This window comes from Ovis canadensis, chromosome 26 (assembly GCF_042477335.2).
Source record: "Ovis canadensis isolate MfBH-ARS-UI-01 breed Bighorn chromosome 26, ARS-UI_OviCan_v2, whole genome shotgun sequence".
Classification (NCBI taxonomy): Eukaryota; Metazoa; Chordata; class Mammalia; order Artiodactyla; family Bovidae; genus Ovis; species Ovis canadensis.
The window spans coordinates 53982325-54007691 of NC_091270.1; the positions used below are offsets into that span (position 1 = coordinate 53982325).

Here is a 25367-nt window from a genome sequence, read left to right on the forward strand (position 1 = left end):
GAGGCACCTTGTAATTCTCTCACCCTGCCAAGACTTTTCTGCTTTTGCTGATAACTCACGAAAATCCCCCCCTCTTTTTTTTTTTTCTAATATTGGCTATGTGTTTACATTCTTAGTTATATTTTATGTGTTTGTAGGCGGTGACGTGAAAGTTGCTCAGTTGTGTCTGAACTTTTGCCACCCCATGCACTATACAGTCCATGGAATTCTCCAGGCCAGAATACTGGAGCAGGTTGCCATTCCCTTCTCCAGATGATCTTCCCAACACAGGGATTGAACCCAGGTCTCCCACATTGCAGGCAGATTCTTTACCAGCTGAGCCACCAGGGAAGCCCATTTGTAGGCGGGATGGGCCTATTTTAGTTCAAATGCCCACGTTGCTGGAACCAGGACACTGTCAGTTAATATCCTATCGATCAGGGGTCCCCAGGCCCTGGGCCGTGGACAGTATTGGTCAGTGGTCTGTTAGGAAGCAGGTCACGCAGCTGGAGGTGAGTGGTGGGCAAGTGACTGAAGCTTCATCTGTGTTTACAGAGGCTCCCCATGGCTCACATCACCACCTGAGCTCTGCCTCCGGTTGGATCAGTGGTGACATTAGATTCCCATTGGGAGCATGACTCCTTCTGAGAACTGTGCTAGTGAGGGATCTAGGCTGCATGCTTCTTATATGAAAAATCCCAAACCACTCCTTCCCTGTTCTATGGAAAAATTGTTCAACCTTTTTGCAACCCTGTGGAATGTAGCCCACCAGGCTCCTCTGCTCATGGGATTCTCCAGCAAGACTAGCGGAGTGGGTTGCTATGCCCTCCTCCAGGGCACCTGGGCTGAGAGTCTCAGCCCAGAACCCTGGAATGGGACGTCTGCATTGCTTGGGAAGTGTTGGATTCTGACCAGCAGCCGTGGTCAGGAGCTTTGCAGATGGCAGACAGACTGTCCCTGACTTGTTCTAAATCTTGGTAGATGTCCCTGATAGACTGTGGTGTTGTCTTCCTCTGACCCTTCACAACCTAGAGCTCCAAGCAGACTTGACTACTAAATCGGCATGGGCTTGCTTGATGAAACCGACTTGTCGTCCCTGCTCTCATCTTTTTCTTCCCAGCCTAACATTTTCATTGGATGGCATCAAATGAACTGGCTTGAGGAAAATTCAGCTCTTGTATGAGAGGACCACACTTTAATTAGGGCTTCAAGTAATTAAGCTCCTTAGGCAACAGGCTTTGCATATAAGTATTATATCAGTGAAGAAATTTGTTCTCATAATTTAGCACTGGGTAAACAAAGATGCAGTTCCCATGGAATCGGGGCTTGTGGAGAAAGAAGAAATAAATATGTGTTTGGACATCCCTTTAGCCCCCTGGCAGAAGTGCGGTGCAGTTACTCATAACACATGCAGTGATAATATTGTTTTTTCAGTTCTGAGTAATGGTGTTATTTGCATCTCCTTTGGGAGATTTCCATAACCTAATGGAGCTTCACAACATTTGGCCCTAATTATCTTTCACTTAATTTAATTCATTTGATTTAATTTAGATTGCTTGGCACCAAGCTAAGTTATCCCTCCCTTTCCTGTGAGTAGACAGCGGTTATTGCAAGGCAGCTATGACATCCGCCTCAAATGTCACAGCTGGGTGGCAGATTCTTCGAGGTTTGCATTACATCGCCTACGCGGATGTTTGCTGCTCTGCCCAGAAGCGCTTGCACTGTATCTATACTAGGATGCATCGTGTTATGTAAAGAAAGTTGGGTATGTTCTTGTCTCTTCGTCAACATAAAAAGTTTGCGTAGGTCCTTTGAGCTTTGCCTGGGAAACCTTGTTTAACTTTTCACATTCTTCTCTTCATGATGGTTTCTTCCATAACTCAGAGCAAGGACCAAAGGAGCGCAGGCTATGAGAATAGGCCAGGAGGAGAAGTGCTTGCGTGAAGATGCGGCAAGGGCGGCGCTGAGAATGTCCGGGGCTTGGTAATAGTCTTCTCCTCTCTGGTTAACGCTCCCGCACGTGAGGAAGATGAAAGTTGCCCACGTCTGGGTGAAGAGCTCAGTGACTGGCCTGGGACCCCTTGAGCCAGGGGAACACTGAGGCGTCTGGGCCCGTCCTGGAACTGGCTGGGGCTGCCCGACTCACTGCAAAGCTAGTAAATCGCATGTGTCAGGGACTCTTACCGTGTGGGGCTCTTCCAAGACCCCGGGAGGGGCCCCAGCAATGTGCTCACGTGGTCAGATGTTCTTGTAAAGTACGCCTCCAAAAGGGAAAATCAGCTGCCGTAAGCACTGTTGGCCCAGCCCTCTGTCTCAGTCCCCTCCGGGCATGCCTCTGTGTTTTCTCTCGTGTCCAGGGTGTGACGAGCATGCGTGGAGTCTGGAGGCTCCGTGAAAGGGGAAGTTGAACTGGGGAGGCGTGCAGCTGGGGTCATGGAATATGTTTACGAGGCTCACGATCACATTTGTGCTGGGTTAAGTGACCAGGAGCCGTCTCATGTAGGGCCCCCTGCTGCCACCCTGACTTGCCTGCTGCAGTGTGAAGGTGTGGGGCCAGGGTCAGGCTGTGATAAGGGCATGTTCCCTGAAGTCCACACTGGTACAGCCAGGTAGTGGATCAGAAACTAGGATTTAAACATGTGGAGACAGAAACTGGTCCTTGGGAAATCTCCCAGTTATCAGATATGTAAGATTGTGGAGGATTCCGCTTGCAATCGCACCTGGTCTGAAGAGAACGTTCTTCTCTCAGGAACAGACACAATAATTCAGTGTATAAAATTAGCAAATCCTTGGGTGGAATTTTTGTCTGTTGGAAGAAACCAGTGGGATGCATTGATCAGACTTCTTGAGTGTGAGGACACAACCCACCCTGGGGGAAATGTCTGTGCATAAAGGCTAGTGCTCATCCATTGAAACAAACCTCGCCCCGTGTGCAGCATCTTCTTAGGAGCTTCTTCTGCCCTAGCAGAGTCTGGTGATGACAGAGGGAGCCATGTACCAAGTAGTCAAGGTCACAAGTGGTCCAGTGACAAAGCTCCTGAGCTCAACCCTCAGTCAATGTCTTTGGCAGAAGAGTGATTTGATTAAACAGTTACACAGTTCAATATAACAAAGCAGCATCATGACCATTTAAAACTGCCTTTGAATTGCTCTAGTGTATGCCTTGATTTCAAATAAATCAGGCATTTTTCAGATTTATTGTTCACACTGAAATTCAAATACAATAAGAAAGAAGTAACCCAGTGGAAGCCCACATTGTAAGAAAGAAAGACAGATGGATGGAGTTTAAACTGTCATTCATTCATTTCAGCTGTTTCATATTTCAGTTCTGGAATTTCCAAATTATTTTTTTACGTTAGATTTCAATTCTCTGATGAAACTCTCCATTTTTTCTATACATTTTCTCAAACATATTAATCAGATTTGAAAGTTCATTCTAATCATTACAATATTGGTAACCTATGGATTTACAAAACCTGTGATTTTTCTTGGCTTGTGTGAAATTGTTTTCTGGCACACTTGGTAATTTCACACTTGGTAATTTTGGAATAAATCATGATAATTGTGAAAAAACAAAACAAAACAAAAAAAACCTCTCCAATACAGCTCTTTGGAAACTAAAAAACTCCCCAAACTTTAATAGTTAAAACTTCTGAAGATGAGGATATGTTAATAAAGACAAAAAAATAAAGATAATGAAAATGACACAGAAGAATGTTTGAAGATAAAAAAAGGTCAGGACACTTAAGTGGGAAAGAAAAAAAGCAGAAGGAAGATGAAAATAAGAACAAAGTGAAACAATTTGTACAAACAGCACAAACAATTTGTACAAACAGCACATAAAGGCGACAGCTGCTTCATTCCAATGAATCCTTGACTGTGATAAATTCTATGATCTCAGCTTGTTACATCGAGCAATAATTTTGGATGCCATTTAATGAAAACACTGTTGTTTCCCCCCAAACCCAAATTATTATCCCAATAATATTTACAGAAAACCAACCAGCACACACGAGCACACACGCAAAGATGTTTTGCAAACAGATATTCTGGGGAAAAAATGTTTTTAAGGTTTTATACTTTAGAGGATATTTTTCAATTATTATCTTCATTTATTACTGATTTGTTTATTTATCTATTTGGCTGCCTCTGGTCTCTGCGGCATGCGGGATTTTCATTGCGTGCAGACCGTAGCTCTGGTTCGAGGTCTTAGTTTCTCTGAAGCATGTGGAATCTTAGTAATCCAATCAGGGGTTCAACCGAGACTCCTGCACTGCAAGGCAGATTCTTAATTACTGCACCACCAGGGAAGTCCCTGGAAAAATTTTTTTAAATAACCCAAACTGGCGTTGAGATTCTGGTTGGCTATTCCAAGACCGCCTGTGTCATTTTATTTCTAAGTTCCTTTCAGAGAGGCAGATATTCCCTATGTAAGATCAGGTTTTAGACTAGATGGATATGTTAAGCACCTTCAAAAGTCATAAAGATTCTATAAAGCACTAGAAGGCTGTGTTTACCTGAATTGTACATTAATCAAATAAAAATGTTCTGTGTCTCAAAGAACAAAGAAATACAATATTACTTTGGCTGCTTGAAAGAGTTATGTTTATTATTTTTTTCATGAAAAGTTTGTTTTTCTAATGTTGCAATGAAAAGTGGCTTTCCTCAAATAAAGGAACTTTCAGAGAAATTGTTGAGCTAATTACTGAATTTGATTGACTTTTGTAGGAGCAATTGACAGTAAAAAATTTTTAAAAGTGACTTGCTTATCCAAAATAGCTTATATAATATGAACAAAAATAACTTGAAATGTATATATATATATATATATATATATATATATATATATAAAGTTAAGACAGTCAAATAAACCAGAAAACAAATGGACTCCATCACTGTAAATTCTCCATAGAGTTGACAGGAGCTTTATCAGCTGTTGTGTTACTCCTGTAACAGGAAACTGGATGCATGATTTTTAGCTTTTTTTACCAATTGAAAATCACCTATCTGTGACTTTATTCAATAAAGTAAAAGAAACGGTCATACAACACATAGAAGGGGCATGCAGCGACTGCAAGCACTGCTTCAGAATAGTGAGGCTTCCCCAGTGGCTCAGCGGCAAAGAATCTGGCTGTGATGCAGGGGACATGGGTTCAAGCCCTGGGTGGGAAAGATCCCCTGGAGGAGGGCAGGGCCACCCCCTCCAGTGTTCTTGCCTGGAGAATCCCATGGACAGAGGAGCCTGGCAGGCTCCACTCTATAGGGTTGTAAAGAGTCGGACACAGCTGAAGCGACTGGGCACGCACACTCAGTACCCGTGACACACACAGCTGGCTCCCCGATCTCTTCAGAGAGAAGGCTGCTCCAACAGTATGAGTTCCTAATGACGGTGGTATTCTCGTAACAGTGAATCTGTGTGCTCCATAGGTCTGTCCGGTGGGATGTGAGCCACTGAAAATGTCACATGAGCTACAGTAAAACGTTTCCATGAAAACAAGTGAAAAAAAGAAAAAAAAAGTTCAAATTTTTCAGTGATATATTTTGTTTAACCTATGAACCTTAATATGTAACCAATAAAAATATATTTGAACATTTTATTTTTCTAATTTTTAAAGTACTTTTATTTAGCTATTTTTGGCTGTGCTGGGCCTTCATTGCTGCAAGCAGGCTTTCTCTAGCTGCAGCGAGCAGAGGTTACTCTCTAGTTGCTCTGTGCAAGCTTCTTACTGCAGAGGGTTCTCTTGAAGGGGCTCTAGGTGCTTGGGTTTCAGTCGTTGTGGTGCTGGAGCTTAGTTGCTCCAGTCATGTGGGATCTTCCTGGACTGGGGATCACACACATGTCCTCTGTATTGCAAGGCAAATTCTTAACCCCGGTAGGCCACCAGGGAAGCCCACAAACGTTTTAAATTCTATTTTGTGTGTGTGTGTGTGTGCTAAGTCCTTGAAATCTGAGATGTATTTTACTTCATATCAGTCTCAGTTCTGACCAGCCCCATTTCAAGTGTTTACAGCCTGTGAGGTTAGTGGCTGCCCAGGGGATAACACTTGTATAAGGGGTATTGTGTTTCAAGCACAAATGACATCTCAGATTCTTCTTTAAAGGGTTTAAATGCAATGAAATTGTTTTCTCAACATACACTTGCAACAGGGGTGCTGGGTAGCAGCAAGCTGCATCCCCTGCAGACAGAGCCAGCAACTGACTCTTGGGTCTGGACGGCCCCCCATCCCCAGTGAAGCCAGTGGAAAAGTACAGCTCAGTGGGGTCCTCAGAGGAGCGGCCAGGGGCAGGGGCAGCCACAGGGGCCTGGGGAGAGCTGGCAACCGCAGCAGTGTGAGCTGCAGGCTCTCAGAGGGCGCCCGGGGCACTGACAAGTGACCAGGCCGGAAGGAGATGCTGGGCTTCCCTTCCAGGGACCAGCTGACTTAACCTTCCTGGTCACCAGTGATGGGGCCCTGGGGCCCTGGGGCCCTGGGTCCAGCGTGGATGTGACAACTCCCAAGCTTTAGGAAAGCCCTCAGTGATGTGCCGTCATCCTGGACTGACTTTTGAAAGTCTATTTGGTCTTATAGGAGTATTGCTTTCTTTGCTTTCCTCTTTGTGTGAAATATCTTTTTCCTTCCATCCCTTCACTTTCAGTCTGTGTGTGTCTTTAGACCTGGGGTCTGTGTGTCGGTGTAGTGTGGATTCTATGTGTCCAAGGGAGGAGGTGAACTCGGAGTCTCCCTACGGCACTGTCTCAGGCCCCTCCCGGAGCACTTACCTTAAGCTGCTTTACATGACATTCTGCTTGAGAAACATCAGCTTTACACACCAGAGACTAGGCAGTGTAGACTGACAGAAACTAAATTCTGCTCCTGGACCACTGCTGTGGCCACAACACTCGGTTCCATAGAGAATGTTTATGCACGCCTGTGAACTACCCTCGTGCTAGGAAAGAATAAATAACACCACCTTTAAGAACCCAAAGTGGACCTACAAATAAATCAAGCGGTAGGAGATTTCCAAAGAAAAGAACTTGCCCAGCACTGTGGCAACTTGGCAAGGGAGCTGACAACGTTTTGGAGCTGGCTTCAACATCACAGATGTCATATTTGAATTGAGTCTTATAGGATACGTAACAATATGCTAAGTGAGAAATGCAGTGTCAACCAAGCAAAGGGAAACCAACATGAACAAAGGCCTGATAGCATTTAAAGGACGAGATGTGCCGGAAAGGTACGGCTTCCCTGGTAGCTCAGGTGATTAAGAACCCTGCCAGTGCAGGAGATGTGAGAGATGCTGGTTCCATCCCTGGGTCGGGAAGATCCCCTGGAGAAGGGAATGGCAACCCACTCCAGTATTCTTGCCTGGAGAATCCCATGGACAGAGGGGCCTGGCGGACTACAATCCATGGGGTTGCAAGAGTCAGATACACTTAGCAACTGAAGCCCATTCAGGAAATGGAAACTCGGGGAAAGATTTAGGAGTCAATATGGCTGTAATTTAGGCTCTAGGTTGGGGGTCAGAACACCAGGAGACGAGCCCACGAGGGCAAGCTGAACCAGACAGGCTGCTGGGGTAAAGCATTTGGACCTCACCATTTAGTGAGGCTAGCTCCTGATAATTTTTAAACAAGGAAATACTATGAGCAAGTCTTTATTTTTAAAGATACAAAAAGATCAAAGTACCAGCTGAGAGATTCCCTCCAACTGTGTTAGTCAGAATCTGCTGGATTGTGCTGCAGGAATAAGCCCCAAATTTTAAAGGCTTAAACGAACGTTCAGTCCTCTCTGTCACGTGACATGCCTCACACGAGTCAGCAAGAGTTCTGCGACACGTAATCCCTCAGATTCTGTCTCGTAGCTGCACCGTCTGGGTGGAACACAAGGCCTCCTTGTCCGCAAGGAAAGAAGGGACTAGTCACACAGCCTTGCTTAACTGCAGGAGAGCTGGGATTACTGATGAGCAAACATAATCCTTGGTGACCCTGCCTGTCTCTGCCCCACCGGAGACGGTTTAAAGGGAAGCTTAAACCTGCCTGGATAGGGCAGCATACATAAGAACCCCTGGAGCGGTGGCCAGGGGCTGGGAGTAGCACCGAGGACTTGGAGAGCTCAGCCGGGGCGAAGCAGACATGGGAGAGTCGGCCCTTCTGCATCCACGTGTTCAGTGCCGTTCAGTCGCTCAGGCGTGTCCGACTTTGCGACCCCATGGACTGCAGCACGCCAGGCCTCCGTGTCCATCACCAACTCCTGGAGCTTGCTCAGACTCATGTCCATTGTGTTGGTGATGCCAGCCAACCATCTCGTCCTCTGTCGTCCCCTTCCCCTCCCGCCATCAATCTTTCCCAGCATCAGGGTCTTTTCCATCCCTGCCCACAGATGTGTGTCCTCTAACTTCTACTGAGATAGTTGTGGGAAATTAACAAGGCAGCTGATCAAGATTCTAGGTCCCTGGGGCCAGGAGCACGTGGTGTGTGGAGCTCCAAGGCCAGGCATGTGGATCCCACGGCACTTGTTTCCCTTTTCACCCCCGCCGCCCCTGTCTCATCTATGAGGCAAGGTAAACAGGACAACCTCTGGATGAGAGAGGGAAAGAAGGGGACAGAGAGGAGAGAGCGGGAGAAAGAATGAAATAATTATATTGGGGGGAAAGCAGCATGTTGATAGTGGTTTTCTGGAGGTGCTGAGATTACGGGTCACCTTTTATATCTCTGTAACTGCCTTCCTTTTCTATATTTGTACATATTAGGCAGTTTTAAGTGTTTTCATCATTCAAAGGTAATTTGATTTATTTCAAGGGCTTCCCTAGTGGCTCAGATGGTAACAAGTCTGCCTGAAATGCAGGAGACCTGGGTTTGATCCCTGGGTTGGGAAGATCCCCTGGCGAAGGGAATGGCAACCCACTCCAGTATTCTGGCCTGGAGAATCCCATGAACAGTGGGACCTGGCGTGCTGCAGTCCAGGGGATGTCAGAGTCTTAAAATACTATATAGAAGTTTTCCTGTTTATTCTGACAGCGGCTCATGAGGTTGACACTCTCAGCATTTTGATTTAATCGTTTACATTATGCAAGTGAAGATTAGAAAAGATTAGCAAAGAATTCTTTCAGCTTCTCTGTGAGTCAAGTAGTAGGTCTGAGCAAGGATCTGAGAACAGTTTGCACCATTGCCTGGGAGGAGGGTCTCCGGGGAGGGGCTGGAGCCCAGCTTCAGCATGGAATCTGCAGGTCACTGACTGGGGTGACAATGTGGCTGAACCTCCGGTGACAGAACTAGCCTCTCCCTCCCCGTCACCATGGGCACGTTTCTCAGAACTGGGTCGACACCAAGCCCTCTATTATGAGGAGAAAAGCCCCTCCCCTCTGCTCATGGCTGAATAATGAAAGTCCTTGTTTTTGACTGTTAGAAACTTTACATTGATATGAATACTTTTAAAACCCCTTTGTAAAGGCAAAAGGATATTAGTCATGCAATAATTAGCATCGTTGCAGGAGGTGGCCAGGTGGAGCAATATTAATTTGAACAGACAGGAAGCTGAGAAGTGCTTCCCAGGTGGCACAGTGGCAAAGAATCCACCTGCCAATGCAGGAGACCCAGGAAACGTGGGTTCAACCCCTGGGTCAGGAAGATCCCCTGGAGGAGGAAATGACAACCCACTCCAGTATTCTTGCCTGGAGAATCTCATGGACAGAGGAGCCTGGTGGGCTACAGTCCATGGGGGTCGCAAAGAGTCTGACACTGCTAGGCATGAAAGCTGAGAATGGATGAGAAAGTTGGGGTTCGTAATTTGTTAATTCAGTTTTTCCCTGTGAGTCAAGCCAGGCTGGTGACTTGCGGTTCTGTCGCTTGAACATTCTTTCCCTCTGCATCACTGGAGAGATTACACAGCCGTTCTGATCTTCCAGCTGTTTCTAATCAAATTAAAAGAAAACTTGGAAACAGGCTCTGAATGAACCCATATCGTCTCCAAACAGGTCTTGCTTCAAGCAACCCTGGGGGAGTGGAATCTTCTTATCACCTGTTTACATGCATTTATTTCATTCCTGATGCAGAGAAGAACATACTTAGAGCCCTTAGCTAAACAGAAGATCTGCTCTAATCACTGTCTGGCCCCCCATCCTTTGTAGGTCTCCCGAGATGGTCTGTGTACCCAGACTGTTTGAAGCTGGCTGATCAAACATGATAACTAAGCCCTCGGGAGACGCTGCCAGAACCTAGACGTGGTTCAAACACCAGGGTTAGGAGACATGTCCACAAGGAAAACTGCGCCGCAGCCTCACTTTTGAGGATAGCTGTAGCATCTCAGATAGAAGGCTGGCAAAACATCTTCAAAGATATAACAAAAATAAAGCCATGGTGTTCCATGTATTATAAATCAGCAAAAGTGTAATTGGTAAGACCACAGGAGAACTGGTGTCCAATCCCAGCTTCATTTACTGGGCGCCTCTGCACAAGCAGTTTCCCCTCTGAATATCAGTTTTCCCATCTGCATAATGGGAGCATACTCCTCTCATTGCAGTGCCTGGCTTATACTTGAGAAAGCAGAGCAAGGAAACTCCTCACAGTCAGTGATGGGCAGAACCAGGATTCTATCGTACCTTCCCCGGACTCAGAACCTGGCTCTTCATGTTTAAGCTGTAAGGGAGCCAGGAAGCAGACATCCAGAAAGAACTTTTTTAGACATGTAGATAGATGCAGAAATCATAACAGAAAATGTACAGATTTAACCACATGAATTTTTAAAACTTTTTAATATAAAACTGTTGGCCGTGTCATCCCCACCTCACTCGGGAGAAGTCCGGGGGCTGTCCTTGTTTCTTCCTGATGGTCCCCGCCCCCAGGTGGACTCTGCGCTTGATGCCAGCCAGGCGCAAATCCAGCTTCCTTCTCCTCATATCCTAACAGCCTGTCTTGTAATTGAAATATCCTACTTGGAAAGTCAGCATCTAAATGTGTCTTTTCTTTTCCCTTTGACATTTGTGTTGCAGCAATTTAAATTCCCTCGAGGCAGATGAAGGAAGAAGGTTAAATACAGTCACCCTACCCTGCCCCCTACAACTCCAAACATCAGCCCCACCCTGTGGTTTGGTGGTTTGAGTTTGTCTCCAAATTCACCCTTGAGCTCCAGGGACAGACTTTCCTGTTCGTTGGGCTGGGCTCTGTTGAGATTCGTATCCCAGCCCTGCCATTTACGCTGCAATCTGAGACAATTTACCTATCCCGTCCTGTTTTCATCTGTAAGAATACTACTTTGTGAGGTTATTTTGAGGATTAATTGATTCACGGGATGTTTTCAGGACAGTGTCTGGCACCCAGTAAGTGTTTAAGAAAATTGTACACGAACGTGGACTACTAATACTGATGTTGTTTTCAGTCACTAAGTCACATCCTAGTCTTTGCAACCCCATTAACTGTAGCCCACCAGGCACCTCTATCCATGGGATTTCCCAGGCAAGAATACCAGAGTGGGTTGCCATTTCCTTCTCCAGGGGATCTTCCAGAACCAGTGTCTCCTGCATTGGCAAGTGAGTTCTTTACCACTGGGCCACCAGGGAAAGCCACCAATACTGTTAGCTGCCCCAAACTCAATCCTACCTTTGAATCTGCCTGTAAAGCTCCATGGAAATAAAAGGATTAGGCAGTAGTCTGTACTTGGCAGTCTTTTCCGAAATGTTACTTCTTCTTTTGCTGACCCCATGGACTTCCTTGTGGCTCAGCTGGTAAAGAATCTGCCTGCAATGCGGGAGGCCTGGGTTAGATCCCTGGATTAGGAAGATCCTTTGGAGAAGGGAAAGGCTACCCACTCCAGGATTCTGGCCTGGAGAATTCCACGGACTGTATAGGCCATGGGGTCACAAAGAGTCAAACACCACTGAGCGACTTTCACTTTCACTTTCTCTTCCTGATGGAAAATTCTGCTAACTCTCTCTTCTCACAGGATAAGACTTATCCTTACTGAGTGACCTACAGTCAGTCACCCGTAACCTACGAGGTAGAGTTAACTGATCCAAGAGGCAAGTTTGCAGAGGATGGCGTGGTTCCTCCAGCATTAACACCCCATTTGTGTATGTTTAACTATAAAGATAAGTTCTGAATCAACCTGTGAGAAGATGAATAAAATTAGCTCCACTGGACTTTGATCAAAACATTCATTATTAGGAGAAAAGTAGCTTTCAGTCTGCAGAATTCAATTGTCTGGCTATGAATCTAAAAATTTTATGGAGGAAAAAAAAGTGGAATCAAAGGATGTGGCAGCTGGAAAGGGCTCAGAGGTCACCCAGAGCCCACGCATTTTAAAGATGAGGAATGAGCTCGAGAGGCAGGAGGGGAGTGGCCTGGAGCCCCAGGGAACTCCTGGGGCAGCCCAGAGCAGACCCAGTGTCACCCGGGGGCTCCCTCTGGAGCTGCTACAGATGCCAAAATCAATCTCCTAAACCTGTTAATGCAAGATTGTACTGAAACCTCCTAGAGACATAGAGATTATCGTAGAATCAACTGAAAGAAATCAGAGAGCATGCTTTCCTATTATTTTGATTTCATGAAAATGTTCTGAAGTCAAAGTTAAAATTCAGACTGTCAAAAGCGTCTGTGTAATTTCACCGGGTGTGTGTGGCCTGGCTCAGCATACTGTGATAAAGGTGCATTCAGGGTTTCTTTTTAAAAAAGCAGAGTGTGTGGGTAGAGATGTTTTCGTAGAGATGTTTGGGAGGAAATTCCTCATTTCCAAAGCAAGGCTTCAATATGGAAAAAAGCAAGGGTGTTGATTTTTCTTTGGGGTTTGATGTTTCTCCTTGGCACTTGGTCATCGCACCGCATATGGAAAACTTGTCGGCCTTTTTTTTAGCAAATGGAATAGTTATCTAAGGGGGGCAAGACATCTGGTCGGGAACCCAAGCCCCTGGCTCTCTAAGATTATGCTCGTTTGGTGGAGCTGTTCCCTTCCTTTGTGCAGTGTGACACGCAGGGCCCAGAAACCTAACTGCCTATATTTTCCTATAATTGAAAGTCAAGTCTATCTCAGTGCCCCATTCTTCCCAAATCTAGAAAATTTAGTCAGTTTCAACTAAAGCTATCCCTGCAGGGTTGCTCCAGTCAGTTCACGATCTCCCTGCCCACTTCCTTCCGCTCCGAGAATGATGTCAGCGCCAGAGGCTTGTCCACTTCGCAGCCGGGGCAAAGGGCACATCTGGGGAAGTCTTGAGAATTCCAGCTGCTCTTCGTCTGCAGTAGCATCCAGGGAGGAGCACACTTTGTATACGACTGGGCTTTCTTCTCCTGAAATAACTGATTATGGAAATGTTCGTCCCTTCTAGATGTTGTGATTCCTCTGAGTCAGAAATGATCTCTTTCTGCACGACAGCCCTTGTATTTTGTGTTTCTTGTATTGCTGACCACACATTTTGTGTTTTGTTGGTGTCTTTTTCCAGTTTACCTTTTAGATGTAAAGAGAAAAGATGGTCTTGTTCATTAAAAACACACACACACACAAAATCCAATGCATGGCAGTGCTCTAAATATGTTTTCTGAGTGAATGAAGTAATGAGTGTATCAGTCAGGTTTCACTGTGATAACGGTGTGTAAGGAAAACACCGGCAACTTCCAGCACTTATTTCTCCCTTGGAGTCACGGGCAGTCAGGCTGCTATTGGCTTCTGTTCTGCCCCACAACCTCCGTCTGATGGACTCGGGCTGAGGGAGATGCTGCCTGGAAGGTGTAGTCGTCAGAGGCCTGCGGGAAATCCCCGTGATTCTTCAAACATCCACTTGGGATGAGCAGGAGCCACTGCTTCCCCCACTCCATTAGACGAAGCGAACCAGCCAGGCAAACCCAGTTCCCTGGGAAATACACTTCTCCTGGCATGGGGAAGGAGCGAGGTAGGTCAGACTTGGAGGCGAGAGGGGGTATCTGCTGAAAAACAATGTGACCTACCACAAAGACACCAGGAACATGGAATGGGACAGAAGCGGATCCACAGGAGAAGTTCCTGCTGCGGCAAAGCTACCACCCAGACAGCCCTGACAAGGCTTTTCCCATTAACTTCCCATCCACATGCGGCTCTAGGCTGAACGGAAAATATACCCTGAGGACGTAAAAGACCGCTCAGCTGTAGACTGACACGCAGGCTTTCCCAGGACTGAGTAGCTCCTTCCCACCCAAGAGAAGAAATAGATGAAATGAAGCCCATTAAAGTTTTTAAACATTTTTATGGAGATTTAATTCGTATACCATAAAATTCACCCATTTAAATTGTAGAATTCAGTGGCTTTAATATATTGCAAGAATTGTGCAATCATCATCACAATATAAATTTAGACCGTTTCGTCACTTCAGAAAGAAACCCCTACTCATTAGCCGTCTCTCACGTCAGTCATCTCTCAACTCATGGCAACCACAAATCTGCCTTCGGTCTCATTAGATTCTGGACATTTCCCAGAAATGGAATCCTATGATCTGTTGTGTTTTGCTTCCGGCTTCTTTAATCAAGGCTCATGCATGTGGTAGCATATATCAGTACTTCACATTTTTTGTGGCTAAATAATATTCCATTGTATGGATGGAGCACATGTTGTTTATCCATTCATGGGTTGATAGATGCTTAAGTTGGTTCCACTTTGGGGGCTACTGTGAACACTATCTGTAGATTTTTGTGGGGACACATGCTGTCATTTCTCTTGATTACATACCAAGGAGGGGTTGCTGGGTTGTATGGTAGCTCTATGTTTAAACTTTTGAAGAACTGCAAACTGTTTCCCTGAACAACTGCACTCACTTACGTTTTTGGTGGTGGTGTACAGGGCTCTTAATTTCTCCCATCCTCATGGACACTCATAATTATCTTTCCTGAACTTGGCATCCTAATGGTTTTGATCTGCATTTTCTTAGAGGCAAAGGATGTTGAACACCTTTCCATGAGTTTATTGGCTGTTTGTATATCTCCTTTGGAGAATGATCTATTCAAAGACTCATTTTAATTAGGTTTTTTATTTCTTTATTCTTGAGTTCCAAGAGTTCTTTGTGTATTCTGAATACCAATCCCTCATCAGATAAGGGATTTCAAATTATTTTCTCCCATTCTCTGGGTTGTTTTTTTACCTTCTTGGTGGTTTTACAGAACAAAGTCAGTTTGCCTTAGGTCTTAAGCTTCTTTCATGCCAACACTGCTGAACTTTCTTAACTGGACTTCAGCGTTGCCAGAGCCTTTCAGCTTGAAATAGAAGTCTCACTGCTAGTTCCCCCCGGGGTCACAGCGCCGTGAGAACTTGTTTTCTGTTGTGTTAAGGAATGATTTAACTCTCCCTCCAGCCCCAGATCATCTCACAGGGAAGACGCGCATCGAATGGACTTTAAATCCAGGGCCTCCCTTGGAGTGGTTCCCAGGGACCCCAGAAATTGTCATCAATCCTGATAAATGTCCCATGACCTCACCTGCGTGTTCTCAGTGCTCCTGATCTGCAACCTACAGATGAGAGATGACCTAATTGAAAAAGCTAAGCCCATAAATCTCCAAGCATGAATGTGCCTTTGTAGACCTGAACTCTCCTGAGAGCCCTTTGTTTCCGACACGCAAGAGGACCCTGGTGTGCAAAGCCTGCTTTTAGTGTCAAGCAGGCTTTCAAACAGGTTTCCCCTGTGGCTCAGTGGTAAAGAATCTGCCTGCAATGCAGGAGTTGAAGGAGATGCAGGTTCGGTCCCTGAGTTGGGAAGATCCTCTGGAGGAGGGCATGGCAACCCACACCAGTATTCTTGCCTGGAGAATCCCAAGGACAGAGGAGCCTGGCTGGCTACAGTCTATAGGGCTGGAAAAAGTCAGACCTGACTGAACGACTTAGCAGGCACGCGAGCAGGCTTTCAATCAGCCAACTGTAAGCGCGCACAGAGCTCTTATGGGTCAGCTGTTCTTCAGGTCACTGATAAACTGACCTGTGGCACAGAGGGTGCAGGTGTTGGCTATGGGGCCCTTGAAACTGTCCATCTGCCAGATGGATTCACAGGTGTCAGTTTCACCACGCTCGCCTCCCTCTCTCCCTTTTTAACACATGGAAACTTGCTTAAAAGCGTGAAGAGTTATGTGAGTACCCAGACTCCATGGACCAGTACGCACCGTCTTAGGTAGGGTTTCCCAGATGGAGACCTTGCCCCAGGAGGGAGGTTTGTAGGGAGGCCCTTAGGGGCAGCTCCCGGGAGCCATGGTCCCGTGAAACCTCAGGACGGTGAGCGACGCAGGTTCACGCTGTATCCTCAGGGCTGAGCTATGCTGAAACGTAGTCACAGTTATAGGATGAGGGGTCAGGAGGTGGTGGTGAGGTCTGATGGCACTTGTGTCCTGCGGGTGGAGGTCTCTGCACTCCCTACAAGTGGGGTGAGGTGGGATGCTGCCCTTCATGGCGGGGTGGTGGGGGGGAGGGGGGTGGCTCGCTGCTGCGGGCCCAGAGGGTCAGGGGCACTAGGAGTTTCAAGGCTGAAGGGGGAGCTGAAATCAGCCCAGCTGTCCTTGGCGGGATGTTTCCCCTTCTTGGACTCTGCTGTCCTGGCGGTTAGGTCCTGAGCCTAGGGATGTCTTCCTCTGCCTTCTCCGCCTGGGAGGCGGGGGGGTGGGGGGGTGGGGTGCGGGGGGACATTGTTGCTGTAAAGATGGCCTCTGGCTTCTCTGACTCTCAATCACTATAAACTGCTCACAGGCTTTCATGACCTTTTCCAGAGGGTCAGCTGAGCTCAGCTATTGAATTCCACTATTGTAGTTGCTTTTGCCCCAAAACTTGTCACACTTCTGGCACCTTCCACCATCTCCATAGTCCCTGGCAAAATTTCCCCAACGAGACTAGTTTCCCTGGGCAGTGATGACAAACTGGAATGGTTACACCACAAATGTGCATTATCTCACGGTACTGGAGGCCAGAAGTCTGAAATCAAGGTGTCAGCAGACCGTGCTTTCGCCAAGGGCTTGGGGAAGACCCTCCCTCACCTCTCGCTGCTTCTCGTGGCTCCTGGCGTCCTGGCCTCTGGCTACACGACTGCAGCCTCTGCCTCCATCTCACATGCCTTCTTCCTTATGTCTCCCTGTTGCTGTGTCTCCCCTCTCCCCCTTGGCAAGGATTCTAATCACCGGATTTAAGGCCAATCCCAAATCTTATTTTGAGGTCCTTAGCTAATTCCATCTGCAAAGACACTATTTTTAAACAAGGTCCTGTTCTGAAGTTCTAGGTGCACATGAATCTTTGGAGACACTAGTCAGTCCACTATCGAGAGCCACTTTGTGGCAAGGGTTGTTGGTGCTTAATTTACCACCAACGAGGGGTGGTCTTTGCCAGCCAGGTAGCACGCGAACCAGTTCCCAAACCCCACGCTCTCTGTCAGCCCACTGCTGATACCAGCTTCACAGGGTGTGTTCCCCAGAAAACAGACCCTGGGCAGAGTTCAGCCTGCAGGTTGTTTATTCCTGAAATAAACTGATATTCAGGAAAAGTTATAATGCTGTGCATGGGTGTATACTAAGTTGCATCAGTCATGTCCGACTCTTTGCAACCCCATGGACTGTAGCCTGCCAGGCTCCTCTGTCTGTGGGATTCTCCAGGTTGCCATGCCCTGGAGTGGGTTGCCATGCCCTCCTCCAGGGGATCTTCCAGACTCAGGGACCAAACCCGCATCTCCTGCACTGCAGGCTGCTTCTTTACCTCTGAGCCACTAGGGAAGCCCTATATACTGCTGCTGCTGCTGCTGCTGCTGCTGCTAAGTCGCTTCAGTCGTGTCCGACTCTGTGCAGCCCCATAGACTGCAGCCCACCAGGCTCCTCTGTCCACGGGATTTTCCAGGCAAGAGTACTGGAGTGGGGCCATTGCCTTCTCCCTGTATAATGCTATGTGACTATAAAAATGCACCTGTGGAGAAAATGTAATGACATGGAAATAAGTTAATGATAGAATCTTTAGTGAAAAAGGCTAAACTGGTGTATATATATAGCTAAATATTATTTTAGAAAAAATAAAACAATCTGAAAAGTTATTCATTGAACTGTTAATGGTCATGAAATTATGAATGGCTGATTTTATCTTCTTTTCTGCAGTAATATGTTTTACCTTTTATAACAAAAAAGGAAAATTATTCGACAATAATCATTCCAAGGGTTGATTTGTGTGTGATTAACGAGAAATAAGTCACCTGGTACTACGGTTAGAAGATCAAAAGCCCAGAATATTCATGACAGAATGGAAGGCAAACGCCCTCCCCACCGCGCATCTCATGTCCCATTGTAGGCCAGAGGATGTGATTCCCAGTTCCTGGGGGTTATGGGCGCTCAAACCACAGGGAGCCTCCAGGCTGCGTTGTAAACCCTTTAAACCAGGTCTATTTTTACACAAGTGAGAATCAAACTTTTGCTGACCACAGGAGTGTGGAGGTAAATGTAGGTGTTCTGACAGCTGTGAAAGATGTTATCTTCTTGGAAAAGAGGCCGGAAGCTTCTTATTGTATCAATTCAGTTCAGCCATTCAGTCTTGTCTGATTTTTTGTGACCCTACGGACTGCAGCACACCAAGATTCCCTGTCCATCACCAACTCCCAGAGCTTGCTCAAACTCACGTCCATCAAGTCAGTGATGCCATCCAACCATCTCATCCTCTGTCTTCCCCTTCTCCTCCCCTCGTCAATCTTTCCCAGCATCAGGGTCTTTTCTAATGAGTCAGCTCTTTGAATCAGGTGGCCAAAGTATTGAATCTTCAGCTTCAGCATTAGTCCTTCCAATGAATATTCAGGGTTGATTGCCTTTAGGATTGACTGTTTTGATCTCCTTACAGACCAAGGGACTCTCAAGAGTCTTCTCCAGCACCACAGTTCAAAAGCATTAATTCTTTGGTGCTCAGCTTTCTTTATGGTCCAAGTTTCATATCCATACACAACCACCAAGGAAGCCCAAGAATATAGGAGTGGGTAGCCTATCCCTTCTCCAGGGGATCTTCCTGACCCAGGAATCCAACCAGGGTCTTCTGCATTGTAGGCAAATTCTCTACCAGCTGAGCGACCCGGGAAGCCCTCCTATTGCATAGGGAATGTCAGACATGATTTGAGGACACTAGCTGCTGAGTGAGGCACTAAGCAGAAGGCCCAGAGTTTTCTCCCAGCCCAAATGAACCGGGTGTTCTCAAAAGCTAGATAAAGCCTGACCTCTGGGTGGCTCTTCCTGAGAGACACTCTATTTTTTCATCACCAGGAAGACACACATGCAGGGTGCTTTGTGCAAAAAGCATAATCCTGAAAATAAGATGTAGAATTTTAATTTTTATTTAAAAGTTCACAAGTTATTTTTGCATGACATCTTTTCACACAAGAAATAAAACGCTGTGAACAGTGTTGAAACCTCCTTGTTTCTCTCCACAGATCCATCTTCCCTTCCTTCTCCAGAGACAACCGCATCAAGAGTCTGGTAAGGATTCTTCCATCACTCTTTTATATTCTTACCACACATATGTAGTCAAAGCCGTACTCTGTTATGCTTTGCATACTCTGTTTTCCCAAGTGCTATCACATTGTACATATTCTTCACCTTTTTTCCTCTTCGGTATTCCACGATTTTGAAGTTTATTCATGCTGACGCATGTGGACACAGCGTATCCAGTTTAAAGTCGATTGTGCTCAGTTGTGTGAAGGTATCGCAACTTATCTGTCCCTTATTCCTGGACTGTCAGAGTGTTCTCAGTTTTGCTAATGAAAGTGAGGTTGGAACCGCCGCAGAGATGGTCTTTATATGCGAGTTCACTGTGCTTAGAAGGGAAGTGAAGGCTGTAAGGTGCTCATTTTCCGCATCAGTAATATTGACAAATGATGTTCTGAATGGTTGTACCAATTTACGCTCCTGGCAGAACTATACGTGGGTTTCCTATTTCCCAGCGTCTTGCCAATATTTAGTATCATCGAACTTTAAAATGTTGCTAACTTTAGGGTAAGAGATGGCATCTCCTTTCCATCTGAATTTCCCAGACCACTAGTTGGGTGGAACTTTGTGTTATTCAGGGTGAAGGTGAGCTGATGGAACAAAGAGGCCCGGGTCCAGTTCTCTCTTGCGTCAGCACCTTGCGTGGGCAGTCAGGCTGGTGGGTTGGGGGCCCTGCCCCGTGCTTGGTCAGGGGTCCTCCCCGTTGTCACGTTGCCATTGCTTAGGTCATCCTCCTCGTCCCAGTGGCTGAAGTTGGGCAGTTGCCACATACTAACTTTGGGGGAAAAAATTAGAGAATTTCTGGGAAAGCAGTTTTCTTATTGGCAAGTAAGGCAGAAACTGCACAGATCCCTTCTGCTAGCGCTCCACAGGCAAAATCTCGGCGCGTCCTTAGACGGCGCGGCCAGGGAGCCCTGGCCCCTGCGGGCAGCCGTGAGTCCAGGAGGACGCGGAGAGGGGGGCCAGCTTTGCTTCCCAAGCAGACGTTTGCTTGGCTTCTGTCCTTTTCCGTGACAGCTAGTAAAAGGTTTGGTCCATTTTTATTTTGTCTGCCTTTTCTTGTTGATTTCTGGGAATTCCTTACATCTTCCAGTTTGCTTATTTAATTCACACGATAGATCTGATCATTTAATTGTACCAGTGTACATACATCAGGAAAGATAGTTTAAGCCATTTTAGTGGGCCTTGAAAGGAGTTTGCTATTTAAATAAGTCATATCATATTCTTTTGATAAATTAAGATTCTTTTTATAAAATAAATAATTACAACCTTACGGAAAGGACTTGGGGTTAATATAAGTTACTCAAAGTGAACGCTTAGAGAGAGCAGTTTCTCAGCTTCAGCTGAACCTACCGAGCCTGTGAGAGAATCTGATGACATGTATGACATTGCGGTCAATTTCATAACCACTCAGAGTTTCCATTTTCTCAACAGTGAGGATGATGTTATTTGCTCTGCTTCCTGTGAGGTTGCTATGGGATCAAGCAAGATAATGTTGCTATGGGATCAAGCAAGAGTAAATGTCCCGGAGGATGCAAAGTTTATATCATTGTTAGGAATCAGAATTATATTGAATAGCAGATGCATTAGATTTCATCTGAAGGCCCCTGAATCTAGTTTCCAGTTCCCTGGACACTCTGTGCACTGTCTACACTTCACTCCCTACTCCGGACCAGGGTCCTGGGCGTGTCAACTGATGGTCACTATGGTCCTGGGCGTGTGGGCTGGTGGTCACTATGGTCCTGGGTGTATGGGCTGTGTGTTTGGAGCATCCGTGTGAGATCTGAGAGGGGCTCTTCTCAGAGCCACTACTTCCTAAGGGCAGCCTGGCTTTCTAGCCCTCTTGCAAACAGTTTTCAGCTAAGCCTCTCATTCCAAGGGGGGCCGTGGAGTCTCTTTCTCTCACGGTTCAGGCCAGCCCAGCTTGTCTCCCATTCCTGCCCTCACAGTGGGTAGGACTCAGTTTCCCAGGATTTTGCACCCAGCCTGGCACACCGCTTGGACCTCCACCCACTGATCCAGCAGCGCCTCCGCCTGACTGCCCAGCTCCCCTGCCCAGGTCTCTGTCCCAGCTCTGGCCTGCGTGGGAGGCCTCAGGCCCAGCCAAGGGAAAGATGGGGGAGAGGGCAGAGAGCTAATGGAGAATGCCTTGGAAAGTGATTTTGCTTTATTCGTGATAAATCAGGTTTTAAAAGTGAGAAGGGAGAATTTTAACCATGTGTTGAAGTAGTTACTACTCATTCATTGCCTAAGTGTTCGCTGAGCAGCTCCATAGACCAAGAGATGTCCCAGGTGCTGAGACGCAGCAGAGGCTGAGCAAGTGAGTTCCTGCTCGCACGGAGCTTAAACTGTAGGACCAGAGACATTCAAAGACACACAGAATAATGAAGATAAATGTGAGCATGTCAGTGAGTGGTAAAGACTCTGGAGAGATCTTGAAAAGAAGGATGAGACAGGGACTGGGGTCATCAGGGAAGGTCTTTGTGAAAAAGCGACATGTAAGCTGAGATGTGCTTGATAAGAAGGAGCTGCTGCTGCTGCTGCTGCTGAGTCACTTCAGTTGTGTCCGACTCTGTGCGACCCCATAGACAGCAGCCCACCAGGCTGCCCCGCCCCTGGGATTCTCCAGGCAAGAACACTGAAGTGGGTTGCTATTTCCTTCTCCAATGCATGAAAGTGAAAAGTGAAAGTGAAGTCGCTCAGTCATGTCCAACTCTTGATGACCCCATGGACTCCTCTGCCCATGGGATTTGCCAGGCAAGAGTACTGGAGTGGGTTGCCATTGCCTTCTCCTAAGAAGGAACAACTTGGGTGAAATTAGAGGGGAGAGCACAAGGGCAGAGGCTCAGCTCCTGCGAAGGACTAGAAGTGGGGTTGAGGTTAACAGGTCCCCGTGGGATGAGGAGGAAGACCGAGGGGCCTGGGGTGAGGGCAGAGGGTCAGGAGATGCTGGGGCCAGACCAGGCAGAGCTGCCAGGCAGGCCTGACTCACAAGTCCAGCAGTTTGACCCAGAATGAGGTCTGCCTTGGGGAGCTCCTGGAGCCTTGAGGAAGCCAGGGTTTTCAGAATCAGGGAGTTTATCCACGTTGGTTCAAGGACCAGCCTTGGGGGTAAAGGGCAGACACCAGGGAGGTAGGAGCTCTCACAGGAATGGTACCCACCTGGGAGGAAGAGACTAGCAGGTATTGGGTGAGAGGTGATGGGCTCAGCTGACTGAAGGGACCCCCAGGACAAAGCAGGGCAGATGGACTCACCCTGGATGAGGACTGAAGTGGGGGGCCCTCACTCCATGAGCATTCTAGAAGCATCAGCTCTGCCCCTTGCAGCCCATGTCATGGACCCCAGGCAGCACACCAGCTCCAGAGCCCACTCGCTTGAGTGTGGAGCTCTGAGTGGACCACCAGCTGTGACGCTGGTGGGCTTGCATCCTCGCAGGGCTGAGCCTGAAGTTCGCAGGTCACCCTGGCAGGGAGGCGGCAGCGAGGCAGTGCTGGGCAGACAGGGAGTCACAAACAAGACGGAAAGAACCCTGCCTCGGGAAGAGTTAGGGTCAGATTCAGGGCTCTACACCTTTGGGTTGAGGCACCACCCAAGCCAAGCCTTCCACATTCTTTGAGGTTGCAGAGCGGCTACCTGGTCAAGAGTCACCAGTGGATTTGGTCGGGCATCTCAGGCAGAAGCACAAACGGAGCTTTCCTTCCCAGGATTCTGGAACACATCTCTGCTTCCAAGGCGACACTGTCTAACTACAAGGTCCTGACTTCCTGCAGCCAGGAAGAACTCCAGGCAGACCTGAATGAAGTCCATACTCTTCTTACTAGACTGTTCTGTTCTCCCGAGTAAGCATGATGCTAAACTTTTTATTTACAGTAAAATTAGACCATGCTTTAGGAGCTCAGATGAGGCATCAGCATGGAAAGATACAATATAACATTAAATTCAAAGTATGTTCCTGTTTCGGAGAAGGCAATGGCACCCTACTCCAGTACTCTTGCCTGGCAAATCCCGTGGATGGAGGAGCCTGGTGGGCTGCAGTCCATGGGGTCGCTGAGGGTCAGAGACGACTGAGCAACTTCACTTTCATTTTTCACTTTCATTGGAGAAGGAAATGGCAACCCACTCCAGTGTTCTTGCCTGGAGAATCCCAGGGGCGAGGGAGCCTGGTGGGCTGCCGTCTCTGGGGTCGCACAGAGTCAGACAGGACTGAAGCGGCTTAGCAGCAGCAGCAGCAGCATGCTCCTGTTTGCTCCATGGAAACCTCACAGACAGATGACCTACGTGACTATGACATCACCAGGGAGTTTCTACAGACAGTGAACAACACAAGTGTGACTTCTGTCAGCAGCTCTCACCTCCTGGTGCCTATGTTCCCGGCGCTGTGCTGAGCACCCTGGACATGAGCTCACACTCCCTCTCTCGGGCCGTCGTTTCTGAGTGAGAGCCGGGTACTCCAGGAATCCCTGGGCTTGGACGGTCATCTGGTCTGGTTACATCATTGACTTAGAGCAGATTTTCCATTAGTGCAATCTTCTGCACCTCTTGGGAGTTGGGTAATCACTTATTTGTGCTTCTTTCTTTTTCTTGGGAGGATGAGTGAAATCACAAATTAACTAAGTGCTTGGATCGTAGGCTAGAAGGGGCTGGGAGAAGGCCCGAGCTGGCCTTCTGCCTTCAGATAGTAACTGAAAGTGGGGTCCAGCTGCTCGCCACTCAAAAGGCATTAAAGAGGCCAGATTGGTGGGAAGGAACTTTTGTTTTATTTTGGATGCTAGCAACCGGTATGAGGGGGGCTGGGTAGGAGGGATGCCTGTTCAAAGGCCGACTCCCGCCACTGATCGGTGGACAAGAGGTTTTATAGACGGAGGGAGGGGGCTACGTGCTGAAACAGCATGGTGAGCTCTGCCAGCCATCTTGAAATTGGTCCCCAGTGGTTTGATCGGCGTCATCTTAATGGTCTTAAGTACAGTTGATCTTTAGTTCCGGGGTCACTTTGTTCCCATTTCCTTGAGGCCAGTTCTTGGAATTGTGGCAGCCGATGTCACGGCTGCAGGGCGGTCATCATGTACTTATCCTCCTCCACGTGTTCAGCAGCTATGACAGCTCACAGGATGCGGCTCAGAATGTTATCTGTGGTCCTTGAGAAGGAACTAAATGTCCTTGATTTTGCTTAATGAGTAAACTTATTATTTGGTCTCCTTTGACTGTTTTCCTTTGGTTTTGCCTGTTCTCACTTCTCTGATTAAACGTATTCTTTGGCTAACATGTTTCCACAGACAAAAGGCAGGTGGGAAACATGAAGGGCAAGGACTGCGGGGTACTTCTCCGTTTCAAGACGCGCCTGGGGGCAGGGGTGGTGGGCAGGAGAGGCTAACTCGCCTCCTCCAGGCCGCAGTGGGGTCTCCTCCTGAGATCCAGGCTCCCACACAGACCTTCTTCCCCGAAACTGAGCTTCCGTGCAGCGGCAAGCGTTGCTGCGTGCTGGGGTAGAGCACAGCCGTGCTCTTGCTTCTCTTTGACAAGCTGCACTTTCAAAGGGTGGATTGAAGAAGTGGGAATGAAATTTAAAAAAATGATTCCTGCAAATGGTATATTGTGCCTTTCACTGGCCAACTGGGAAGAGTTTAGGAAATGAAAATTAAAGCCATGGCTCAGAATGAGCATCACCCGAGGGAGAGGATCAGAGCCGTCTTCTTCCAGCCCCACCTGCAACAACATGCTACCCAGATGGGGAAAGAAACATGCTTCCTCCTGTTTCACTTTTCCTCAAGCGTATCGGCTCCCATCTGCTAATACCCCAAACCACAGGCCAGGACGCAGCGCCAGATTCAGGAGGGAAGGTGCTGAGGGGACCCTCCTGCCAGTCTCACGTGGCTTTTAAATTGCAGAAATGATATTTGACATGGAGAGGGCCCATTTCAGTGTGAGTGTGGGTGTGTAGGGAAAACACTCTCTGATGCTTGCACCTAAAAGCTAGTCTTTC

General features: G+C 47.3%; 1 protein-coding gene across 2 annotated transcripts in view; it reads left to right on the forward strand.

Annotated features, from left to right (window-relative positions):
- Positions 1 to 25367, forward strand: part of PSD3 (pleckstrin and Sec7 domain containing 3) — a 589734-nt gene that overhangs the window by 33831 nt on the left and 530536 nt on the right. For both annotated transcript variants that reach the window (XM_069572780.1, XM_069572779.1), the window contains exon 2: positions 19332 to 19377. The gene's annotated coding sequence lies outside the window, so the exon portion shown is untranslated. The remainder of the gene's footprint in view (positions 1 to 19331; positions 19378 to 25367) is intronic.